We start from the raw sequence: 20116 nt of genomic DNA, 5'->3' as shown, positions 1-20116 counted from the left end.
AAAGCTTTTAGAAATGAACATTTGGGACAAAATTAATAGTCACTTGGGCAAATCTGGGTTAATTAAGGAAAGCCAATGAAGATTTGTTCAGGGAATGTGTGTGTAACTTAATTGTTTGAGTTTTTTGATGGGGTAACAGAGAGGTTTGATGAGGCTAATGCTGTTAACATGGTGTACATGGACTTCCAATAGGCATTTGATAAAGTGGTGCACAACAGACTTGTGAGAAAAGTTATAGCTCATGGAATGAAAGAGAAAGTAGCAACATGCATATGAAATTGGCTGAGTGAGAGGAAACAGAAAGTAGTGGTGAATGGTTGTTTTTTGGACTAGAGGAAGGTTTATTGTGGAGTTTCCCAGGAATTGGTGTTAGGATCCCTGCTTTTTCTGATATGAACCAATGACCTAGACCTAGTGTACAGGGAACAATTTCAAAATTTGCAGATGATGTAGAACTTTAAAATACTGTGAACTGTGAGGAGGATAGTATAGAGCTTCAAAAGGATAGCCACAGGTTGGTGGAATGGGTAGACAAGTGGCAGATGAAATTTAATGCAGAGAAGTGTGAAGTAATTAATTTTGGTAGTAATAATGAGAGACCAAATATATAATAAAGGGCACAATTCTAAAGGGTATGCAGGAGCAGAGGTATCTGGCTATATATGTGCATAAATCATTGAAGGTGGCAGGACAGGTTGAGAACACGGTTATTAAAGCATGCAGTATCCTAGGCTTTATTAATATAAATATTATTAATTTATCAAGAACAAGGACGTTACCTTAAACCTGTATAAAACGTTGGTTCGGCCTCAGCTGGAGTATTGCGTCCAGTTCAGGGTGCCACAATTTAGGAAGGGATGTGAAGGCATTAGCGAGGGTGCAGAAAAGTCTCAAGAGAATGGTTTCATGGATGAGGAACATCAGTTATGTAGAAAGTTTGGAGAGTTGGGACTGTTCTCCTTGGAGAAAAGAAGGTTGAGAGGAGATTTGATAGAGGTATTCAAAATCATGAGGGGTCAGGACAGAGTAGATAGGGAGAAACTGTGCCCATTGATGGGAGAATTGAGAACCAGGGGGTGTAGATTTAAGGTAATTGGCACAAGAAGCAAAGGTGACATGAGGGAAAACATTTTAACACACAGCGAGTTGTTAGGATCTGGAATGCACTGTCTGAGAGTGTGATGGAAGCAGGTATAATTGAGACTTTCAAAAGGAAACTAGATCATTATCTGAAAAGGAAACAGTTGCAGGCCGGAGAAAATGTAGGGGAGTGGCACTCAACGAATTGCTCCTTCATGGGGCTAGCACAGATACAACAGGACAAAAGGCCTCTTGCTGTGCTGTTACCATGCTTTGCTTCTATACTTCCACAACCGAAAGGATGAGCCCCAAGGTCTGCATCCACCATGATATTTGACACTGACTCCAGGCTTCTTGGCAAGCCTGCCAATGCTCAAGCTTTCCTGTTTGCTTATCCATCAGCTTTCCTCTGTGTGCTGTCCCATCAATGTGTGGCCTCACCCTCTGGTGAGCTGGTGCCCCAAGTGATTCTTTTCCCCGTGACCTGGCTGCAGCCCACTTGTACACAGTGACATACCACATGCTGTATGCCTCCCTCTAAACTTCATGCAGTGCTTATCTGGTATCAGACTAAGTGACAGTGAGCCTTCTTCCTTAGTCTGCTCTCCCACTAGGCCTTCAGCCTCAGGCACCACTGCCAGGCCATGCAGAACTGCTTGAGTGTCTGAAAGCATAAAGGTATAAGGGCAGGGTTAGGGTGAGGGAAGGAGTGGTTACACAATCTGTAGCTTGAAAATCGTAATAGCTTACTGTATGAGGGTGAAGTGGGATTTGAGAAGGTGCATTGAGAAGGGCTGTACCATTATCCTTGATGACTTCAGTGATACTGTTGGGCACTACCTCAGTGATAGTCAACTTTAATTACTCCCAGCACTGTCTCTTCCATCTGCTCAGCACATGCAGCTGTGCCTGTCTCCCAATCCCCCCATCCAGTTAGCTACTTTTCCATCTGTTGCGGACGACATTGTCTTGCAGGAGAGAGGGAAGTGCATCAGTGAGTGTGCTGCAATGTGCTGGGTGATGCACCTGTCACAGTTGAATAGCTGGAAGTGTTTGCACTCTGTGAGGTCTGAGTGTACAGCTTCCAGCTATGCTGAATGTGTGATGGTGAGGTGAAACATGAATGTGAGGTTTGTGTCATAATTGAAAGACATAGTGAGTAGGCGAGAGAAGGGAGCCTGGTGAACGGCACAGTGTGTAAAGTGCACTTTTCTTTATTCTTTCTTGGGATGTGGGCGTTGCTGACAAAACTGGCACTTTTTGCAGATCCCTAATTTCCCTTGAGATGGATTTGCTAAGGAAGGATGTTTTCGCTAACCTTGACCACATTGTTATTAAACTTCTTTTTGCACTGCATCTAGGTCCTCGGTGCCAGACTAGTAGCATTAACATCCACTCCCACTGCCTTCTGAGGTCTTTTCTGGAGAGCTTCTTGCTCGCCCAAAGGAAGAGAACATTTCTCCTCCTGTCCACGTCCTGTGCCAGGTCCACTCCAGCGGAAGATCCGGAAACCAGAAGATACCCTCTCTGGCCTGTTGTGCCATTACTGCTCCTTCCTCCAGGTCATCAAATCTTGCCCAAGCAGTTTCATACACTGCTACAGCCAGAAAACGCTTCGATTTTAAAAGGTTCAATCTGACAGACAGTAGTGCAGGTTAGCTTTGCATGCACTTGGGCCCCCTGCTGAGGCATGCAGCCACCCAGCAATACGTTCAGTGCTGGGATGCATACAACAATCATTACAATGAGTAGGTAGCACAAAGCTTGCATCACTTTGAATGCAGGTGGAATAATTGGGCATCACCATGCCTGCATATGACTTTGACAGAGATCCACTTTTGCCACTGGTTCCTAACCCGGTTGGACACAACTACCCAGTTGATGTCGAAGGGTCATGAGGACTCGAAACGTCAACTCTTTTCTTCTCTGCCAATGCTGGCAGACCTGCTGAGTTTTTCCAGGTAATTCTGTTTTTGTTTTGGATTTCCAGCATCTGCAGTTTTTTTGTTTCTACCCAGTTGATGGTTCAATGTAAAAATAAAAAGGGAAATGATGTGATTTGAATACTGATTTATAATTATTTCCATTGAAACAGAAATATAACCTCCATTTAACCTTCATAATCAGAGGTAGGGTCTGTTGTTCCTGTGCATAAGGAAACTTATTGTTAACCGGCATTATGTAAAGTGATCTGCTTCTTAAGAGGATAAGAAAACTTCAGTGTATTCAGCCTTAAGTATCACAACAAGCTGGTGTGCCGATACTGTGTCATTCAAATTTGTTAGTGTTAATTGCCTAGCAGATAACTCATCCAAGCTAAATCGTTCCTGTTTTTCACACAACACAAATTATATCTAATGTTGACCTGGTGATGTCTATGACAACCATCAGACTTGAGGGCCAATGATTCCTTAAATAACAGCCTTTGGGGTTGTTCCTTAACCAAAGGCCACTTTGTCGATGTAAATCAAATTTCATGAACCCATGACAGTAGAGGAAATGTAAACAAGAGCTAGAGAAAAACAGGACAACAAATATATCAGGTCTTCACAAAGATGTAAAAAGGAAAAAAGAAAGCAGGTCAGTTAAAGTGCTTGAAGTTTATTTTTTTAAAAAAAGAATAGCTGGAAAATGGTAGACTTATATAATGTTGGATTGAAATGAATGGATGGCAAATCTTGCTGGACTTGTTGGTCTAGCTTGATGATGGGAGCACAAATTTATAAAATGTAACCTTCAAAGACCAAGGATTTCAAGTTTAAAAAATCTGCTGCATGGAAACAAGTGCCTGCAATTCTAAGTTCTGAAGGGTGAAATTTTGAAGGGGGTGCAGGAGCATAAAGACGTGGGTGTATATGTGTATAGATCATTGAAGGTGGCAGGACAGGTGGTCAGAGCAGTTAATAAAGCATATAGTATCCTGGGCCTTATTAATAAGGGCATAGAGTACAAGAGCAGGGAGGTTATGCTGAGTTTATATTAAACCTCAGCTGCAATACTGTGTACAGTTCTGGGCACCATATTATAGGAAAGACGTGAAACATTGGAGAGAATGCAGAAGAGGTTTACAAGAATGGCTCCAGGGATAAGAAACTTCAGCTATGAGGATAGATTGGAGAGGTTTGGACTGTTCTCTTTGGAGAGAAGAAGGCTGAGGAGTGATTTGATAGAGATATTCAAAATCATGAAGGGGATTGGATAGAGTAGATAGGGAGAAGCTGTTCCCTCTTGTAAAAGGATCAAGAACGAGAGGGCACAAATTTAAAGTGATTTGCAATGGAAGAAAGTGTGACGTGAGAAAAAACTTATTCCCACAATGTGTGGCTTGGATCTGGAATGCCTTGCCTGGAAGTGTGGCGGAGGCAGGTTCAATTGAGGCATTCAAGAGGACATTAGATGATTATTTGAATAGAACCAATGTGCAAGGGTATGGGGAAAAGGCAGGGCAATTTACTAGGTCATATTACTCAATTGGAGAGCCAGTGCAGACATGATGGGCCAAATGGCCTTCTTTTGTGCTGTTAAGATTCTGTGATTCTATCTCCTCAGCAAATGAGCTGAAAACAAACAAAGCTATTCTGTCCAGGTAGACAGGAGTTGTTCTTAACCAACTAGCAACCTACAGATTAACATCGCAGCACGAAATCTACTAGTGTGATTAAAGTAATTTTATTACTGGGTAATAACGATCCTAAAAATGTGAGCTATCATTTTTAGAAGCAGCTGGAGCATGGTAGCTGGAATTCTCTAGATCAACCCACTGGTATCAAAGAGCTAAGATTGTACCAGCCAGCAAAAGTTTTTTAATGAATAGTATTTTAGCTTTCAACACAGCTGGAGTGTTGAGCTCAACAGGATAGGGTTCCAGATGCTCATTTGCTCATCATTCAAACAGTCTTCATGAAAATTCGAAACCTAACCCCATAGGGTCTCATGTCAGAACAGAATCAAATGTTTCAATTCTCATTAGCATTCCCCACCTAAATACTGCTGGTCTGAAATATTCAAATCACACACTGCCATAATTATTTTCTTGTCCTGATGATAAGGTGGAGATCATACTCTTATCATCAAATCACAGGGCATAGTTATTTATCTCTGAAATACCCACATTGTGGGTTAAAAACTCCTTTGCAATCCACCAAGTTTCCGACTGTGAAATCAGTGTTGGTGGGATGTTTCATGCTGGTTTACATATGTCCTGTGCCATATTTCTTAAGGCTCCTGAAATGAACACCGGACTCATTAAAATATGTAAGTAGATTCTGTGCTTGTGCCAGGATCCCTTTTAGAATTTGACGCCTGGAGTATTTCATTTTCTGAGAAACATACACTTGGGAGACTGGCTGAAAAAGTGGCATTTAAAGGGACCAATATTTTTGAAGCTAACACACTGGGCAGGATCTTTAGTTCGGTGGGCGCCCGTGATCAGCAGGCCCGGGAGTGGCCGGGGAACGGACCCCCAGTCACAATCGGCCCCTGACCGTGATTTTACAATGGCTGGCCAATTAACAGCCAGCCAGTGTGAAAGGTGCGCTGAAATGCACAGTGCTGCCAGGGTGGGGGACGGGTAAGGGCGGGGGAGAGCGCAATGCAAGCTCCCTGAAGGCAGACAGCTGCATCAGGGAGCGGAAAAACTTAAATACTAAAAACAAAGACTTTAAAAATCGAGAAGAAAATGCCCATTCATTAGATTCAGTGACCGGAACATATGGAGGGTGAAAATTCTGTCCAAACATTTTTTTTAAATTAATATAGGAAATCTCATCCTGCCTGTGGATGACGTTTCCGGTAAAATGCAAAAGTTACCTGGCCGAATCTCCCATTGGATGGGAAATGAAAAATCTGTTAATTACTACTTTAATGGCCATTAATAGGCCTCTTAATTGTCGGCTGGCACACTTTCGGCTCTCTCGCGCACCAACCGAAATATCGTGCGAGTGTGCGATGTTGTCGGGTTGCTCACCCGGTGTCATCACGCGCTATATCAGGCTCAAACGGGTCGGGCGCATGCCCACACGCCATGCAAAAAATTCTGTCCTAGATTACTTGGATCTTTGGAGCCAACATTTAGTGATTTAGCAGAGTTTTGTGAATACACAGCTTAAGCTTGGCCTGCAGCTGCCCTGTTTGACGTCATTTCTTAAATTCGGGGCATCGCTGGCTAAACCAGCATTTATTGCCCATCCCTAGTTGACCTTGAGAAGGTGGTGGTGAGCTGCGTTCTTGAACCGCTGCAGTCCATGTAGTATAGGTACACCTACAGTGCAGTTGGGAAGGGAGTTCCAGGATTTTGACCCAGCAACAGTGAAGGAATGGAGATATATTTCTAAGTCAGGATGGTGAATGACTTGGAAGGGAACTTCCAGATGATGGTGTTCCCATCTATCTATTGCACTTGTCCTTCTAGATGGTAGCAGTCATGGGTTTGGAAGGAACTGTCTAAGAAGGCTTTGTGAGTTCCTGCAGTGCATCTTGTAGATGGTACTTTGTGCTCCCACTGTGCATCAGTGGAGGGAGTGGATGATTGTGGATGTGGTGCCAATCCAGAGGGCTACTTTGTCAAGCATCTTGAGTGTTGTGGGAGCTGCACATCCAGGCAAGTAGAGAGTATTCTATCACATTCTTGACTTGTGCCTTGTAGATGGTGGACAGGCTTGGGGAGTCAGCAGGTGAGTTACTCGCTGCAGTATTCCTAACCTCTGACCTACTCTTGTAGCCATAATATTTATATGGCCAGTACAGTTCAGTTTCTGGGCAATGGTAACCCCCAGGATGTTGATAGTGCCATTGAATCTCAAGGGCAATGATTAAATTCTCTCTTGTTGGAGATGGCCTTTACCTGGCACCTGTGTGGTGTGAATGTTACTTGCTATTTGTCAGCCCAAGCCTGGATATTGTCCAGGTCCTGCTGAATTTGGACATGGACTGCTTCAATATCTGAGGAGTCGCGAATGGTGCTGAACATTGTGCAATCATCAGTGAGCTTCCCCATTTCTGACCTTATGACAGAAGGAAGGTCATTAATGAAGCAGCTGAAGATGTTTGGGCTGAGGATATTACCTTCAGGGACTTCTGCAGTGATGTCCTGGATCTGAGATGATTGACCTCCAACAACCACAACCATCTTCCTTTGTGCTAGGTATGACTCCAACCAGCAGGGAGTTTTCCCCCTGATTCCCATTGACTCCAGTGTTGCTGGGGTTCCTTGATGCTGCACTCGGTCAAATGCTGCCTTGATGTCAAGGGCAAGTGCTCTCACCTCACCTCAGGAGTTCAGCTCTTTTGTCCATGTTTGAACCAAGGCTGAAATGAGGCCAGGAGCCAAGAGACCTCGGCAGAACCCTAACTGAGCGTCAGTGAGCAGGTTGCTAAGCCATAATTGCTAAACTGGATAGCACTGTTGATGACCCTTTCCACCAATTTACTGATGATCGAGAGTAGACTGATGGGGCGGTAATTGGCTGGGTTGGATTTGTCCAGCTTTTTATGTACAGGACATACTTGGGTTGTTTTCCACATAGTCGGGTAGACACTAATATTGTAGCTGTACTGGAACAGCTTGGCTAGGTGTGCAGCAAGTTCTGGAGCACCAGTCTTCAGTACTATTGCCAGAATATTGTCGGGGCCCGTAGCCTTTGCAGTATCCAAAGCCTTCAGACGTTTCTTGATATCATGTGGGCTGAATCGGATTGGCTGAACACTGGCATTTGTATGCTGGAATCTCCGAAGGAGGCCAAGATGGATCATCCACTTGGTACTTTTGGCTTGCAAATGCTTCAATCTTATCTCTTGCACTGATGTGTTGGGCCCCTCCATCATTGAGGATGGGGATATTTGTGGAACCTCCTCCTCCAGTGCAATATGTAGTAAGCTTCATGGACACTACAGCTGGCTCTCACATCAGGAGTCTGTGTCACCAGCTTTAGTAGTTTTGCTGGAAGCTCAAACTGCATTCATTCAGACACTGAGCCCCAGTATCTGCTCCACCTTGGATAGGCTGGTGGTGGACTACATACTGAGAGGCTTTAAAGCCTCAAGGTTGCCATCTGATTGATCAGTGGGAGTGATGAGTTGTAACCCCACGAGAATGGTAGTGGAACAATGGGAGTGGCACCTGTTGCTGTATCTCAGAATGTCAACACATCTGCTCCCTAGCCATCCTTCAATCTATACCTACCGTGATGCTAGAAAGCCAGTTTAATTTTCCACCATCATTCACGACCGGATGTGGCAGGACTGCAGAACTTAGATCTGATCCGTTTGTTGTGGAATTGCTTCATTCTGTCTATCACTTGCTACTTATGCAGTTTGACATGCAAGTAGTCCTGTGTTATAGCTTCACCAGGTTGATACCTCATTTTTAGGGATGCCTGTTGCTGCTCCTGGCATGCTCTCCTGCACTCGTCATTGAATCAGTGTTGATCCCCTGGCTTGGTGGTAATGGCAGAGTGGGGGATATGCTGGGCCATGAGGTTTCAGATTATGGGTGAGTACAATTCAGCTGCTGCTGATGTCCAACAGCGCCTCATGGATGCCCAGTCTTGAATTGCTAGATCTGTTCGAAATCTTTCCCAATTAGCACAACGGTAGTGCCGCACAACATGATGGAGGTTATCCTCAATGTGAAAGACAGGACTTTGTCTCCACAAGGACTGTGTGGTGGCCACCCCTACTGATACTGTCATGGGCAGATGCATCTGCCACAGGTAGAGTGGTGAGGATGAGGTCAAGTATGTTTTCCCTCTTGTTGGTTCCCTCCTACTTGCCACAGATACAGTCTAGCATCTGTGTCCTATAGGAGTTGGCCAATTCAGCCTGTGGTGTTGCTACCAAGCCACTCTTGGTGATGGATATTGAAATCTCCCACCCAGAGTACATTCTGCGCCCTTACCACCCTTAGTGCTTCCTTCAAGTGGTGTTCAACATGGAGGAGAGTTGGTTCATCGGCTGAAGGAGGCCGGTACGTGGTAATCAACAGGAGGTTTCCTTGCCCATGTTTGACCTGATGCCATGAGACTTCATGTGGTCCAAGGTCGATGTTGAGGACTCCCAGTGCAACTGTGCCACCACCTCTGCTGCGTCCGCCCTGCCGGTGGGGCAGGTCATAGCCAAGGATGGTGATGGTGGTGTCTGGGACATAATCTGTGAGGATGACTATGTCAGGCTATTGCTTGACTAGTCTGTGAGAAAGCTTTCCCAGTTTTGGCACTAACCCCCAAATGTTAGTAAGGAGGACTTTGCAGGGTCTACAGGGCTGAATTTGCCATTGTCATTTCTGGTGCCTAGGTCCAAGCTAGGTGGTCTGTCCAGTTTCATACCTTTTAAATTTTTAGTGATTTGACACAACTAAGTGGCTTGCTAGTCTATTTTAGAGGGCAGTTAAGAGTCAACCACATTAGCTGAAGGACAACCAGAAAACAGCAACAACAAGTTATAGTGCCTTTAACATAACCAAATGTTTCAAAGCACTTCCCAGGCACATTGTCAAACAAAATATGACACTGAACCACATAAGAGCAGAAGATCAAAAATTATGTCAAAGAGCTAGGTTTTAACCAGTGTCTTAAAGAAGGAAAGAGAGGTGAAGAGGTGGAGAGGTTTAGGGAAGGAATTCCAGAGCTTGGGGCTAGGGCAACTGAAGGTCCACCTAATGATGGAGCAATTAAAAGTGGAGGTGCTCAAATGGTCAGAATTAGAGAAGCACAGTTATTTTAAGGATTCAGGAGCTACAGGAGATTACAGAAATAGTGAGGGACAAGATCATGAATGGATTTGGAAACAAGGATGAGAATTGTAAAGTCTGGACTTTGTTTAACTGGACCCAGTGTAGATCAACCAGCGCAAGGCTGATGGGTGAAGAGGATTCAGTATGAGTTAGGACCCAGGCAGCAGAAAATTTGGATGACTCAAAATTATTAAAGTTAGAAAGTGGGAAGTAGGCCAGGAGTGCATCAGAATAGTCAGGTCTAAAAGTAATAAATGCATGGATGAGAGTTTAGCAGCAGAGGGAGATGTCAGGAGATGTTACAGAAGTCGAAATAGGCAGTCTTAGTGATGGTGAGGATTTGTTTTTGAATGTTCAGCTAATTCAAATATGACATCAAGGTTGCAGAGAGCCTAGCTCAGCCTCAGACAGTTGCCAGGGAGAGGGACGGAGTTGATAGCTTGGGAGCAGAATTTGTGGTGGGAGCTGAAGACAATGGGCCAAAGTTTGTGCCATAAGCATTCCATTGGAGAACCAGTCTTCATCGCTTTTCTCTGGGAGGCCCAATGCTATTTATTTGCAATCAGACACTTACCTAGACAATGTCAGGCCTCCCACTCAATCAAGGCCCTAGTTGGGCGGATATCTCGCCAGCGAGAGCTGCCAGCCAATCAGAGGCCAACAGCTTTCCAGTACTAGTAGTGCCACCAAGAGCAGTGGATATTGCAGGTATTTTTTTTATGCGTTCATGGGATATGGGCCAGTTAAATGGGCTGCTTTGTCCTGGACAGTATCAAGCTTCTAGAGTGTTGTTGGAACTGCACTCATCCAGACAAATGGAGAGTATTCCATCACAGACATGTGCCTTGTAAATGGTGGACAGGCTTTGGGGACTGTTGGATCCACTACCCTTGTTTTGTTGGGGCTAACTGATCTGGGTTGTGCACTTTTTTTGGGGTGACCAAGTTGGTACAGAGACAAAGAACATCAGGAGGTCATTGTTTGAATAAACACATGCTGTTTATTTACAAACTAAACTCTACAACTGTACTTGTGTGCTCACAACATGAAACTCTGTCTGCACTCATCAGTGACTATCTCGAGACTCGCACATAGAGGTAGCCCGCGCAAATCTGCTATTGGATAATGTTGATATGATGTAGGGCATCAGGGGAAGCACAGATATAGATGGGAAGAGACTGGACAAGGGGAGAGAGAATGGAGTCAAGATAGGAAGAAATGGGTTCCTTGGGTCAGGAACAGGCTGACACAATGGATCTACCGGGGACAGTCCTATTTGTGGATTTTGGGAAGGGGTTAGAAGTGGGCTGTGCGGGGTTGAGATACTATGTGATTGGAAGCTCTGGAAGGAAGATTGCCAGAGGAGATGAGGTCAGTGCAATATTGCATGTCTGTGTACACTTTCCTGGCAGTAATCATGATGGCCTTATACTGCCCCACTCCTTAATAATTCCTGCTTTTGATTCAGACCTGTTACGAAAGTATAATAATTTTCATAATATTTTTCTGGTTTGTTTTAAAGTACGTTTGTGGGGGTGAGTAAAGTTGATTCAGGCTAAGGAGTGTGTTTATTTTTCCCAAAGGCTACTGATAATATTGGCAACATGAAAGTTTTTATATTATGGGAAATATGCCATTCCAAAGACATATGGAACAATGGAATTTACATACTAGAGAGAAGGAAACATACATAAAGGAGAATGAAAGGCTATGTGAGGAGAGGGCCACGTAAGATCTAACAGGAGTTTGTGAAACAGCCTTTAAGAAGCCTCCAACCATTTGTGCATAAGTCAGCTGTGCCCAGTAATGGAAGTTGGAGAAAGCCATTTGGAATTCCACTGTTAAGTGGGTACTGTGTTAAACTGCTGTTTTTTTTTAAATCTAAAATCTACTTTGGATTGTTGCCTTAAAGGGGGTGTGTAACTGGGTTAATAAAGTTGGGTTAATAAAGAGTTTTAGGATTTGTTATAGCATTAAGTAATTGTAGTCTTATGTATGTGCTTGAAATCTTTTATTTTGTTAATAAACATTTTAATTTAATTTTTAAAATCTTTAAAGGTCTTGGTGGACTCATTACTTCTGAATTCAGTGCACACATCTTCTTGTAATAAATACAAATTGTAAAACCCTTGACTTTCACCCTATCACAGACCTTCTTTTTGTCGTTGTCCAACATACACCTTGCTCAAAACTTATTACGTCTCTAACCTTTTACAGTTCTGATGAAAGGTCATCAACCTAAAACATTGGGCAGAATTGTCCAGTCCCATTGGTAGTGGGCATCAAGGCACCGCGAGCGGACAATGTGATGAGAAGGTCAAAAATCGTTTCACGCTGTCATGAAACTGGTTTGCGATCGTCTGTTCCACCCGTCAATGGCAGGCCGCATTTCCCGCCATCCAACTTTGGAAATTTAATGTTAATGCATTTGCACCTCATTAATGTGCGCTCACAGTGAAATCATTCCCCCACATCAAATTTACCATCCACGTCGCCATGAATTCAGAACGACGTGCTTCACTGCTGTCTTTAAAAGCCGTAACCTGGCAAGTTGAATATTGAGGGCAAGTCAGAGATGAGTGCACACAACCTTGCACAGCGCTCACAAACATTACCCGTAGAACATCAAAGATGGGGTGCTGCACATTCGGGGTTGGCACAGGCAAGTCACTTTTTCCTGGTGTGATGTTGGAACAAGGGCTCCAGTGCAGGTGAGACCAGGGGGCTGGGGGGGTGGTGGTATTTGCAAGGCAGGGAAGCACAGTCTGAAGGAAGTACATAAGCACATGCCAGCGGGAGGAGGTGGGGGAGGGAAGCTGCCACGCGCTTGGAAAAGCTTGTCAAAAGTGAGTATTCTTCTGCAGCTGAGACTGATCTGCTGCTGCTCCATTGACATACTTGGAGTTGGGCCTCCCAGTCTTCAGCCAATTCAATTCACTCCACGTGATATCAAGAACGGCTGAAGGCACTAGATACTGCAAAAGCTATGGGCCCTGACAATATTCTGGCAATAGTACTGAAGGCATGTGTTCCAGAACTTGCTGCGCCCCTAGCCAAGTTGTTCCAGTGCCTGGCATCTACCGGGCTATGTGGAAAATTGCCCGGGTATGTCCAGTGCACAAAAAGCAGGACAAATCCACCCAGCCAATTACCACCCTATCAGTCTACTCTCGATCATCAGTAAAGTAACGGAAGGGTCTGTCAACAGTGCTATCATGCAACACTTGCTTAGCAATAACCTGCTCAATGATGCCAAGTTTAGGTTCCGCCAGGGCCACTAAGCTCCTGACCTCATTACAGCCTTGGTTCAAACATGGACAAAAGAGCTGAACTCCTGAGGTGAGGTGAGAGTGACTGCCCTTGACATCAAGGCAGCATATTACTGAGTGCGGCATGAAGGAGCCCTAGCAAAACTGGAGTCAATGGGAATAAGGGGGAAAACTCCCTGCTGGTTGGAGTCATACCTAGCACAAAGGAAAATGGTTGTGGTTGTTGGAGGTCAGTCACTTCAGCTCCGGGACATCATCGCAGGAGTTCCTCAGGGTAGTGTCCTTGGCCCAACCATCTTCAGCTGCTTCATCAATGGCCTTCCTTCCACCACAAGGTCAGACGTGGGGATGTTCGCTAATGATTGCACAATGTTCAGCACCATTCGCAACTCCTCAGATACTGAAGCAGCCCATGCCCAAATGCAGCAAAACCTGGACAATATTCAGGCTTCGGCTGATAACTGGCAAGTAACATTCATGTCACACGAGTGTTAGGCAATGACCATCTCCAACAAGAGAGAATCCAACCATCACTCCTCGATGTTCAATGGCATTATCATCACTGAATCTCCCACTATCAACATCATGGGGGTTACCATTGACCAGAAACTGAACTGGATTAGCCATATAAATACTGTGGCTACAAGAGCGAGTCGGAGTCTACAAATCATGCGACGAGTAACTCACCTCCTGATTCCCCAAAGCCTGTCCACCATATACAAGGCACAAGTCAGGAGTGTGATGGAATAATCCCCACTTGCCTGGATGAGTGCAGGTCCTACAACACTGAAGAAGCAGTCTGCTTGATTGGTACCCCATCCACAAACATTCACTCCCTCCACCTGCACAGTAGTAGCAGTGTGTACCACCTACATGGTGCACTGCAAGAATTCACGAAGGGTCCTTGGACCTTCCAAACCCACGACCACTATCATCTAGAAGGACAAGGGCAGCCGATAGATGGGAACAACACCACCCGGAGGTTCCCCTGCAAGTAACTCACCATCCTGACTTGGAAATATATCACTGTTCCTTCATTGTTGCTGGATCAAAATCCTGGAACTCCCTTCCTAACAGCACTGTGAGTGTATCTACATCACATGGACTACAGCGGTTCGAGAAGGCAGCTCACTACCACCTTCTCAAGGGTAACAAGGGATGGACAATAAATGCTGGCCCAGCCAGCAAAACCCACATCCGGTGAATGAATTTATAAAAAACCTTTCTGCCCAGTCAAACAACACAAAAGCATGAACGTGCCACCAAATGCTCCAGAACTTTTCACCCATTGGGGGCAAATTAATGTGCGTTTTAGGGGGCAGCACAACAATTGGCCAACTAGGCAAGTTATACAATCCCCTTGTAAAAGATGGCCATGGCACAGTCACAGGTGGAGGTGTTCACAGCCCCTTGCAATGTCTTTATTAAGATTTGGACCAATATCCCTCATGGTTCAAGCTAAGAGTGCAGCCTTGCAGTGCAGGTTAGGAAAATGTCTGCACATTAGCTCAGAATACAGCATGCAGTCCAGTGGCCGAAGCTGCCGCCAATCAGTCAAGTGGAGTGCAGCGTAGGTGGGTGGGGTTTTGGACAGCCATGACGCGCACTACACACTGGACATTCAAGTGGTGGCCAGCACTCTCCAGCGTGCATGAAGGGGCCTTGACACTTAACCAAGAGAGGTTCTTAGTACACTCATGCTAACCCAACTCTTTGACCCTGCAGGAGGAGAACATAAAGATTATGGAGCCTGGTGACTTAGCAGTATGCCTCATGGCTTGCAGGGAGCAGAGAAGAAGAAGAAGGGTGTGGCGGAGGCACCTAGCTTGACAAAGGGAGGAACACCTTCCTCAAGATAAAGGGACAGCAGGGTCTGCTATACAGCCAACTGAAGAGCCACAGCGAGCCATCGCTGGTAACGCCTCGCTTGATCAAGGGTCTATAGATGGCACCTGTCATTCCTGCAGATGACAGAGAGCCAGTGTCATTGGAGACTGCGTATGTCCAGTGAACATATGACTTTTGCTGTAGGATTTGGCGCACGGGGACATAGAGACCATCCACTGCCAGTGGCCATGAAAGTGACCACAGTGCTCAATTTTTACACCAGTGACTCCTTCCAAGGCTCCACAAGTAACCTGTGTGGGATCTTGCAAGACTCCACATCATAAGTGTTTCAGAAGGTCACGGATGCCATCTTGATGAAGGTGCAGAACTTTGTGCCTTTCGCCCAGGATCAGGAAAGCCAGGAAGCAAGAGCTCTAGGATTTGCACAAATTTTTTGTTTTCCACAGGTGCAGGAAGCCATTGACTGCACTCACATGGTGCTTAGATCTCCATGGCAGCAAGTAGTCAACTACTTCAACTGCAAGTGCTTACACTCCCTACTTTCAAGGTTCTGCTGTGTGGGAGAGGCACCCTTCTTGGCCTGTGGAGCTGGAGCTGTGATGATCACAGGAAGAGGGGATTTAAATCAGCCGGACACTCCCAGAGTCACCTGGGTGAATGGCCCCAGTGTATCGAGATGCTGATCGTCCTCTCTATGTGCGCCGAGGGCCCCTGGCTGACTTCTTGAGGAGAAGGGGAAGCTGGAGTGAGATTGAGCTGCCTGGCACCCCTCTCACGTTGACACTATTGGAGGCCAACTATGGTGTCAGCGATGGAGTTCAGCCCACACAGCAGTGCAGGATCAGGTTTCCTGGATCAAGTTCTCCATGGCGGCTGCCAGTGCTGACCTTGGTACGTGAGCATGCTGGCGTAATCATTTTGGACTGAAGGCGGATAGACTCCTGTATCATTCCTGGCAATCTGAGGAGTGCACCAGACACCCCTTCCTGAGGCTCCCGTGATTGTCTTTGCAGCCCCACCAACTGATTGAGGACTGAGTCCAGAGGCTCATCATCTGACTCGGACTCAGCAGATTCCTTGCTCCCAGCAGTCCTCCGAGTGCCAGTGACCAAAGATGTCCCTGCCTCGGACTGCTGTGGAACAGACTGTGTGCTGTGTTCACCAGATTGTGATCCCAAGGCTACTCTACATCTAGGTCTCACTGAGGTGTGTGTCACCGCACTGGTGGAGGTGAGCGCCGTGATGGGTCTTCAACAGTGCTGCCCTCAGGGTCCTCATCCAAGGTACTCTCACCATTGGTGTTGGGTCAAGGCTACTTGAGGGTGGTGTGTCAGATGTGCCTAGGACAGAAAGTGGAGATTATTAGTGCTTGACAGCCATGTTGAGCACAGAATAGTGGGCTCAAAGTAGCGTTGAGAGAGGGATGATGTGGTACAGAATCCTCACATGGGTGTTCGCTGCCAACATCACCGTTGCCACAGGAACAGCCCACGTCCTCTCCGGCCAGCTCCAGTGCACAAATCTTGAACGGAGTGAGGACCCTGATGTCCGGCACTCCACGCCCTGGTCTCAGACCTCTTCCGCCGAGTGCACGCAATCTTATCCTGCATCTTGTCCTGAGCGTGAGCAAGGAGCATGCCAGGCCAAATGACAAGAATAGCAGGTGTGCATGTGTGCTGAGTGCAGCCATGGACAGAATGAAGAGGCAGTCTCCAGAGAAGATGAGGCCATATGGAGATGTGAGAGTTTGCGTGAGAGTGAGTGGGGATGTCCCTTGGGCTGGCAGTGAGTGAGATGCCAGTGAATGTGTGGTGGGTTTGTGAGTGGGTGAGTTTAGGGTGATAAGATGGTTGACTTACCCTGGCAGCACAGATGAAATCACTCATCCATTTTCTGCAATGGATGGCTGACCTCTTATGTGCAGCATTGGCACTGATCACCCCTGTCACTGCCTCTCAAGCCGGAATGGTGAGACTGATGGGCCCCATGCGGCCAGAGCAGGGGTAGAGGACATCGCAGCAGAGCTCCATGGCATCCAGAAGGCGTCCTAGTGATGTGTCACTGAATCAGGGAGCTGCACTGTTCTTCCCTTTTGATGTCATGTCTTCACCAGGGCAGTCCTGGGCTGCAAGCATAAAGAACTGTGGGCTTGGCTGCAGTTTAAATATGGCACTTGGCGTGAGGTAGCGGCGCGGTAACGGAGTGGCAGACAGGCCGGCCGGCTGCCAGCGATCCGGCATGTTTCCTGTCACTGCATAATTTATGAGACGGAAAAGGGATGAAATGGCCTGAAAACCCGCCATTGCGGCTGGTGGGTAAAACGTCTTTTTTCAGGCCTGCTACCGCACTTAGTGCAAATCTGGGATGGTTCCCTCCATTAAATCTGTTTCACTTCACAGATGATGCTATAACTTACTGGGGGTTTGCAGCATTTTCTGTTTTTATTTCGGATTTCCAGTATCTGCAGTAGCCTTCCGATTATTTTAAACATTGTTTCAAGGGCATGCATTCCCGTTGTTACTCAGATCATTTAAACTTGTACAATCTTACAACAAGGTCATGAAATACCAAAAGTGTGGTTTTCTTTAAACAGACTAAATGAAAGGCAAACTCAGTGCAATGGGAAAAGGAAGATGTGAACTTAAGTAAATTACAGATTGCATAGGCACTAATAAATTTTAACAATAGCGCGATGCCCCCTGAGTGGATATATACAAATGTTATCAAGTGGAAATTTTCACTTACAAAACAATCAGAATAGATAAATACAAAAAATATGTTTAAAAGCAGCTTGAAGACACAAGTCAATGCCTTATCAGAGGTTAGACATCATTGTAATGTTAAGCTGTTACCTGTAAAGCTGTAAAGTAGAATCGTCCATCCCCACTGGCGTCGGGCGTGTTTGGCGGCATAGGTGGACAATATGGCAAGAAGGCCAAAAATCAATGTAGTAAAACCAGTTTGCGATTATCTGTTCAGCCCGTCAATGGCGGGCCACGTTTCCTGCCATCGGACATTGGGAACCTCATTGTAATACATCTGCAAATCATTATAAGGCCAGCCTATCAGGCTCATCCCCTCACGCTGGATCATCCGCCTACATCGGCGTGATTGCACGCCTACGTGTTTCACAACTGTGCATAAGTGACATGCACCTGGCAAACAGCACTTCGCTTGGGACTTGAATGGTGATGTCCCCTGAACTGGCAGTGAGTGAGATGCCAGTAAATGTGTGATGGGCTTGACTGTGTGAGTTTAGAGTGATGAGATGGTTGCCTTACCCTGGTACCGTGGGTGAGATCATTCATCCTCAATCTGCTTTGGATCACCAACCTCTTCTGTGCAGCATTGGCACTGATCACCACTGCCATTGCTCACCAAGCTGGAGTGGTAATGTTGCTGCCCCTCTTGCGGCCAGAGTGGGCGTAGAGGACATCACGGCGAGCCTCCACAGTGTCCAAAAGGCGCTCGAGGGGCACGTCACTAAACCTGGGGGCTGCAGCCTTCTTGCCTTTCGGGGCCATGTCTTATTTGCAGCAGTCCTGGGCTGGAAGCACTGAGGTGTGCGCATGGCTGCACTTTAAATATGGCTCCCGGTATGATGAAGCAGTTAGGTGACACAATGGTGGGAGAATTGGAGCCCACCCACCATGGAAATGGCGTGTTTCCTGGGAATGCATAATTAATACAGCGGGTTTGGGACGATATATCGTGAGAAGCCTCCTTTGCAGCCGACAGGTTAAATGTTGTTTTTCCCATTCGCTACTGCACTTAGTGCAAATCTGAAATGATTCCACCCAATCAGCCATTCTCTTTATCTCTCCACGCACTCACACACACAGCCCCAGGAGATAAAAACAAAATGTGCCAGAAATTAGAGATGAAACTCAATTAGATTCTTAGAAAAATTACCAATGACAACTTAGAAATAATTTCCGCGTACATGGAAGAGGTTGGATGTGATCTTAGCCCAATGATGAGCTGAACTTTGTGTGGTAAAAGTGCTTGTGCTGATTTGGCATATATTCCTGACATGCCTCGCACTTCTTAACTGTGACTTCAATGTCATTGTTCACACCTGGCCAATAGTGTCTTTCCCTACCCTCCTCATACAATCAAATCTATGTATGATTGATGAAGTTGTTGAAGTATGCCACACCACAGTGATTCCGCAATGCTGACCTGCTTACCGTTGAAGATGACCCCCGAGGCATGCCTAGTTTGTCCTAGTAAGACAAAAATTGTCTCATGTGCTCATGGACATGCTGAATGCTGGCCATCCTTTTCTAATCATTTTCCAGAGTTCGTGCAGCGTAGGGCCTTTTGCTTTCTCCTCCTGTAGTTGCAGACATTTCTGTTGTGCCAAATTCATCAGGTCGATGTGCTGAAATCAAAAATGTTCTATTTTGATAAGGTCGATCTTTGGATTTGTGGAAACATCTGAGGTCTTCTCTGGATTGGGCAACCTGCTGAGTGTATTGGATGTGACCATCAAGTTACCAGGCTTATACCGAGCCTTGCCGTCATAGCCATGTATCTTGACCATTAGACGTTGCAGTCTTGGCAGTGCGCTGGTCAGTGGTTTCCCCCAAACTATCTTTAGAGCCTTGTGATCAGTTTCTACCACAAATCTCTTGCCAAATAAGTGTGAAAACGCATAATTCCAAACTCCAAGGCTAATGTCTCCCACCCAATATTAGAATAATTGGACTGTGCCGCATATAGGGATTTTGAAGTGGGTTTACTCTCTGTATTAAGCGTGTTCCCATCCATTTCCATTTTTTCCAGCTCAAGTGTCAACTTGACCTGCATATGGATACTTCACTTGCGTGGTGGATCAATCAATGGTACGGCATCCTCCCTCCAGTGTAATGTTGCATTTCCCTGAAAATTGATGATTTTATTAAAACACTTGGGATATTGTGATGTAAGTTTGCTAACTGAAGTCATGGGTGTATATTCTGATGTTGATCTGCCTTGCAGTACCTGGTTGATAGCATGGATGGCTATCAATGTGAGATCCTGACATGCCGGTAAATCTGCAGTCACTGGACCTTTGGTTCCTACTTTTTAGAACATCCATAACGCCCTGGATGACTGTTTGTATTTATAATCTAGCACAATGGATCTACACCTAGAAGGAATCAACCATTATATGCTGAAAACTTCACAGTAGTAGGTTTCGTCATGG

The sequence above is a fragment of the Carcharodon carcharias genome, chromosome 1, assembly GCF_017639515.1.
Source record: "Carcharodon carcharias isolate sCarCar2 chromosome 1, sCarCar2.pri, whole genome shotgun sequence".
NCBI classification, from domain to species: domain Eukaryota; kingdom Metazoa; phylum Chordata; class Chondrichthyes; order Lamniformes; family Lamnidae; genus Carcharodon; species Carcharodon carcharias.
The sequence above is the reverse complement of the archived record's forward strand: the minus strand, read 5'-3'. Positions refer to the sequence as shown.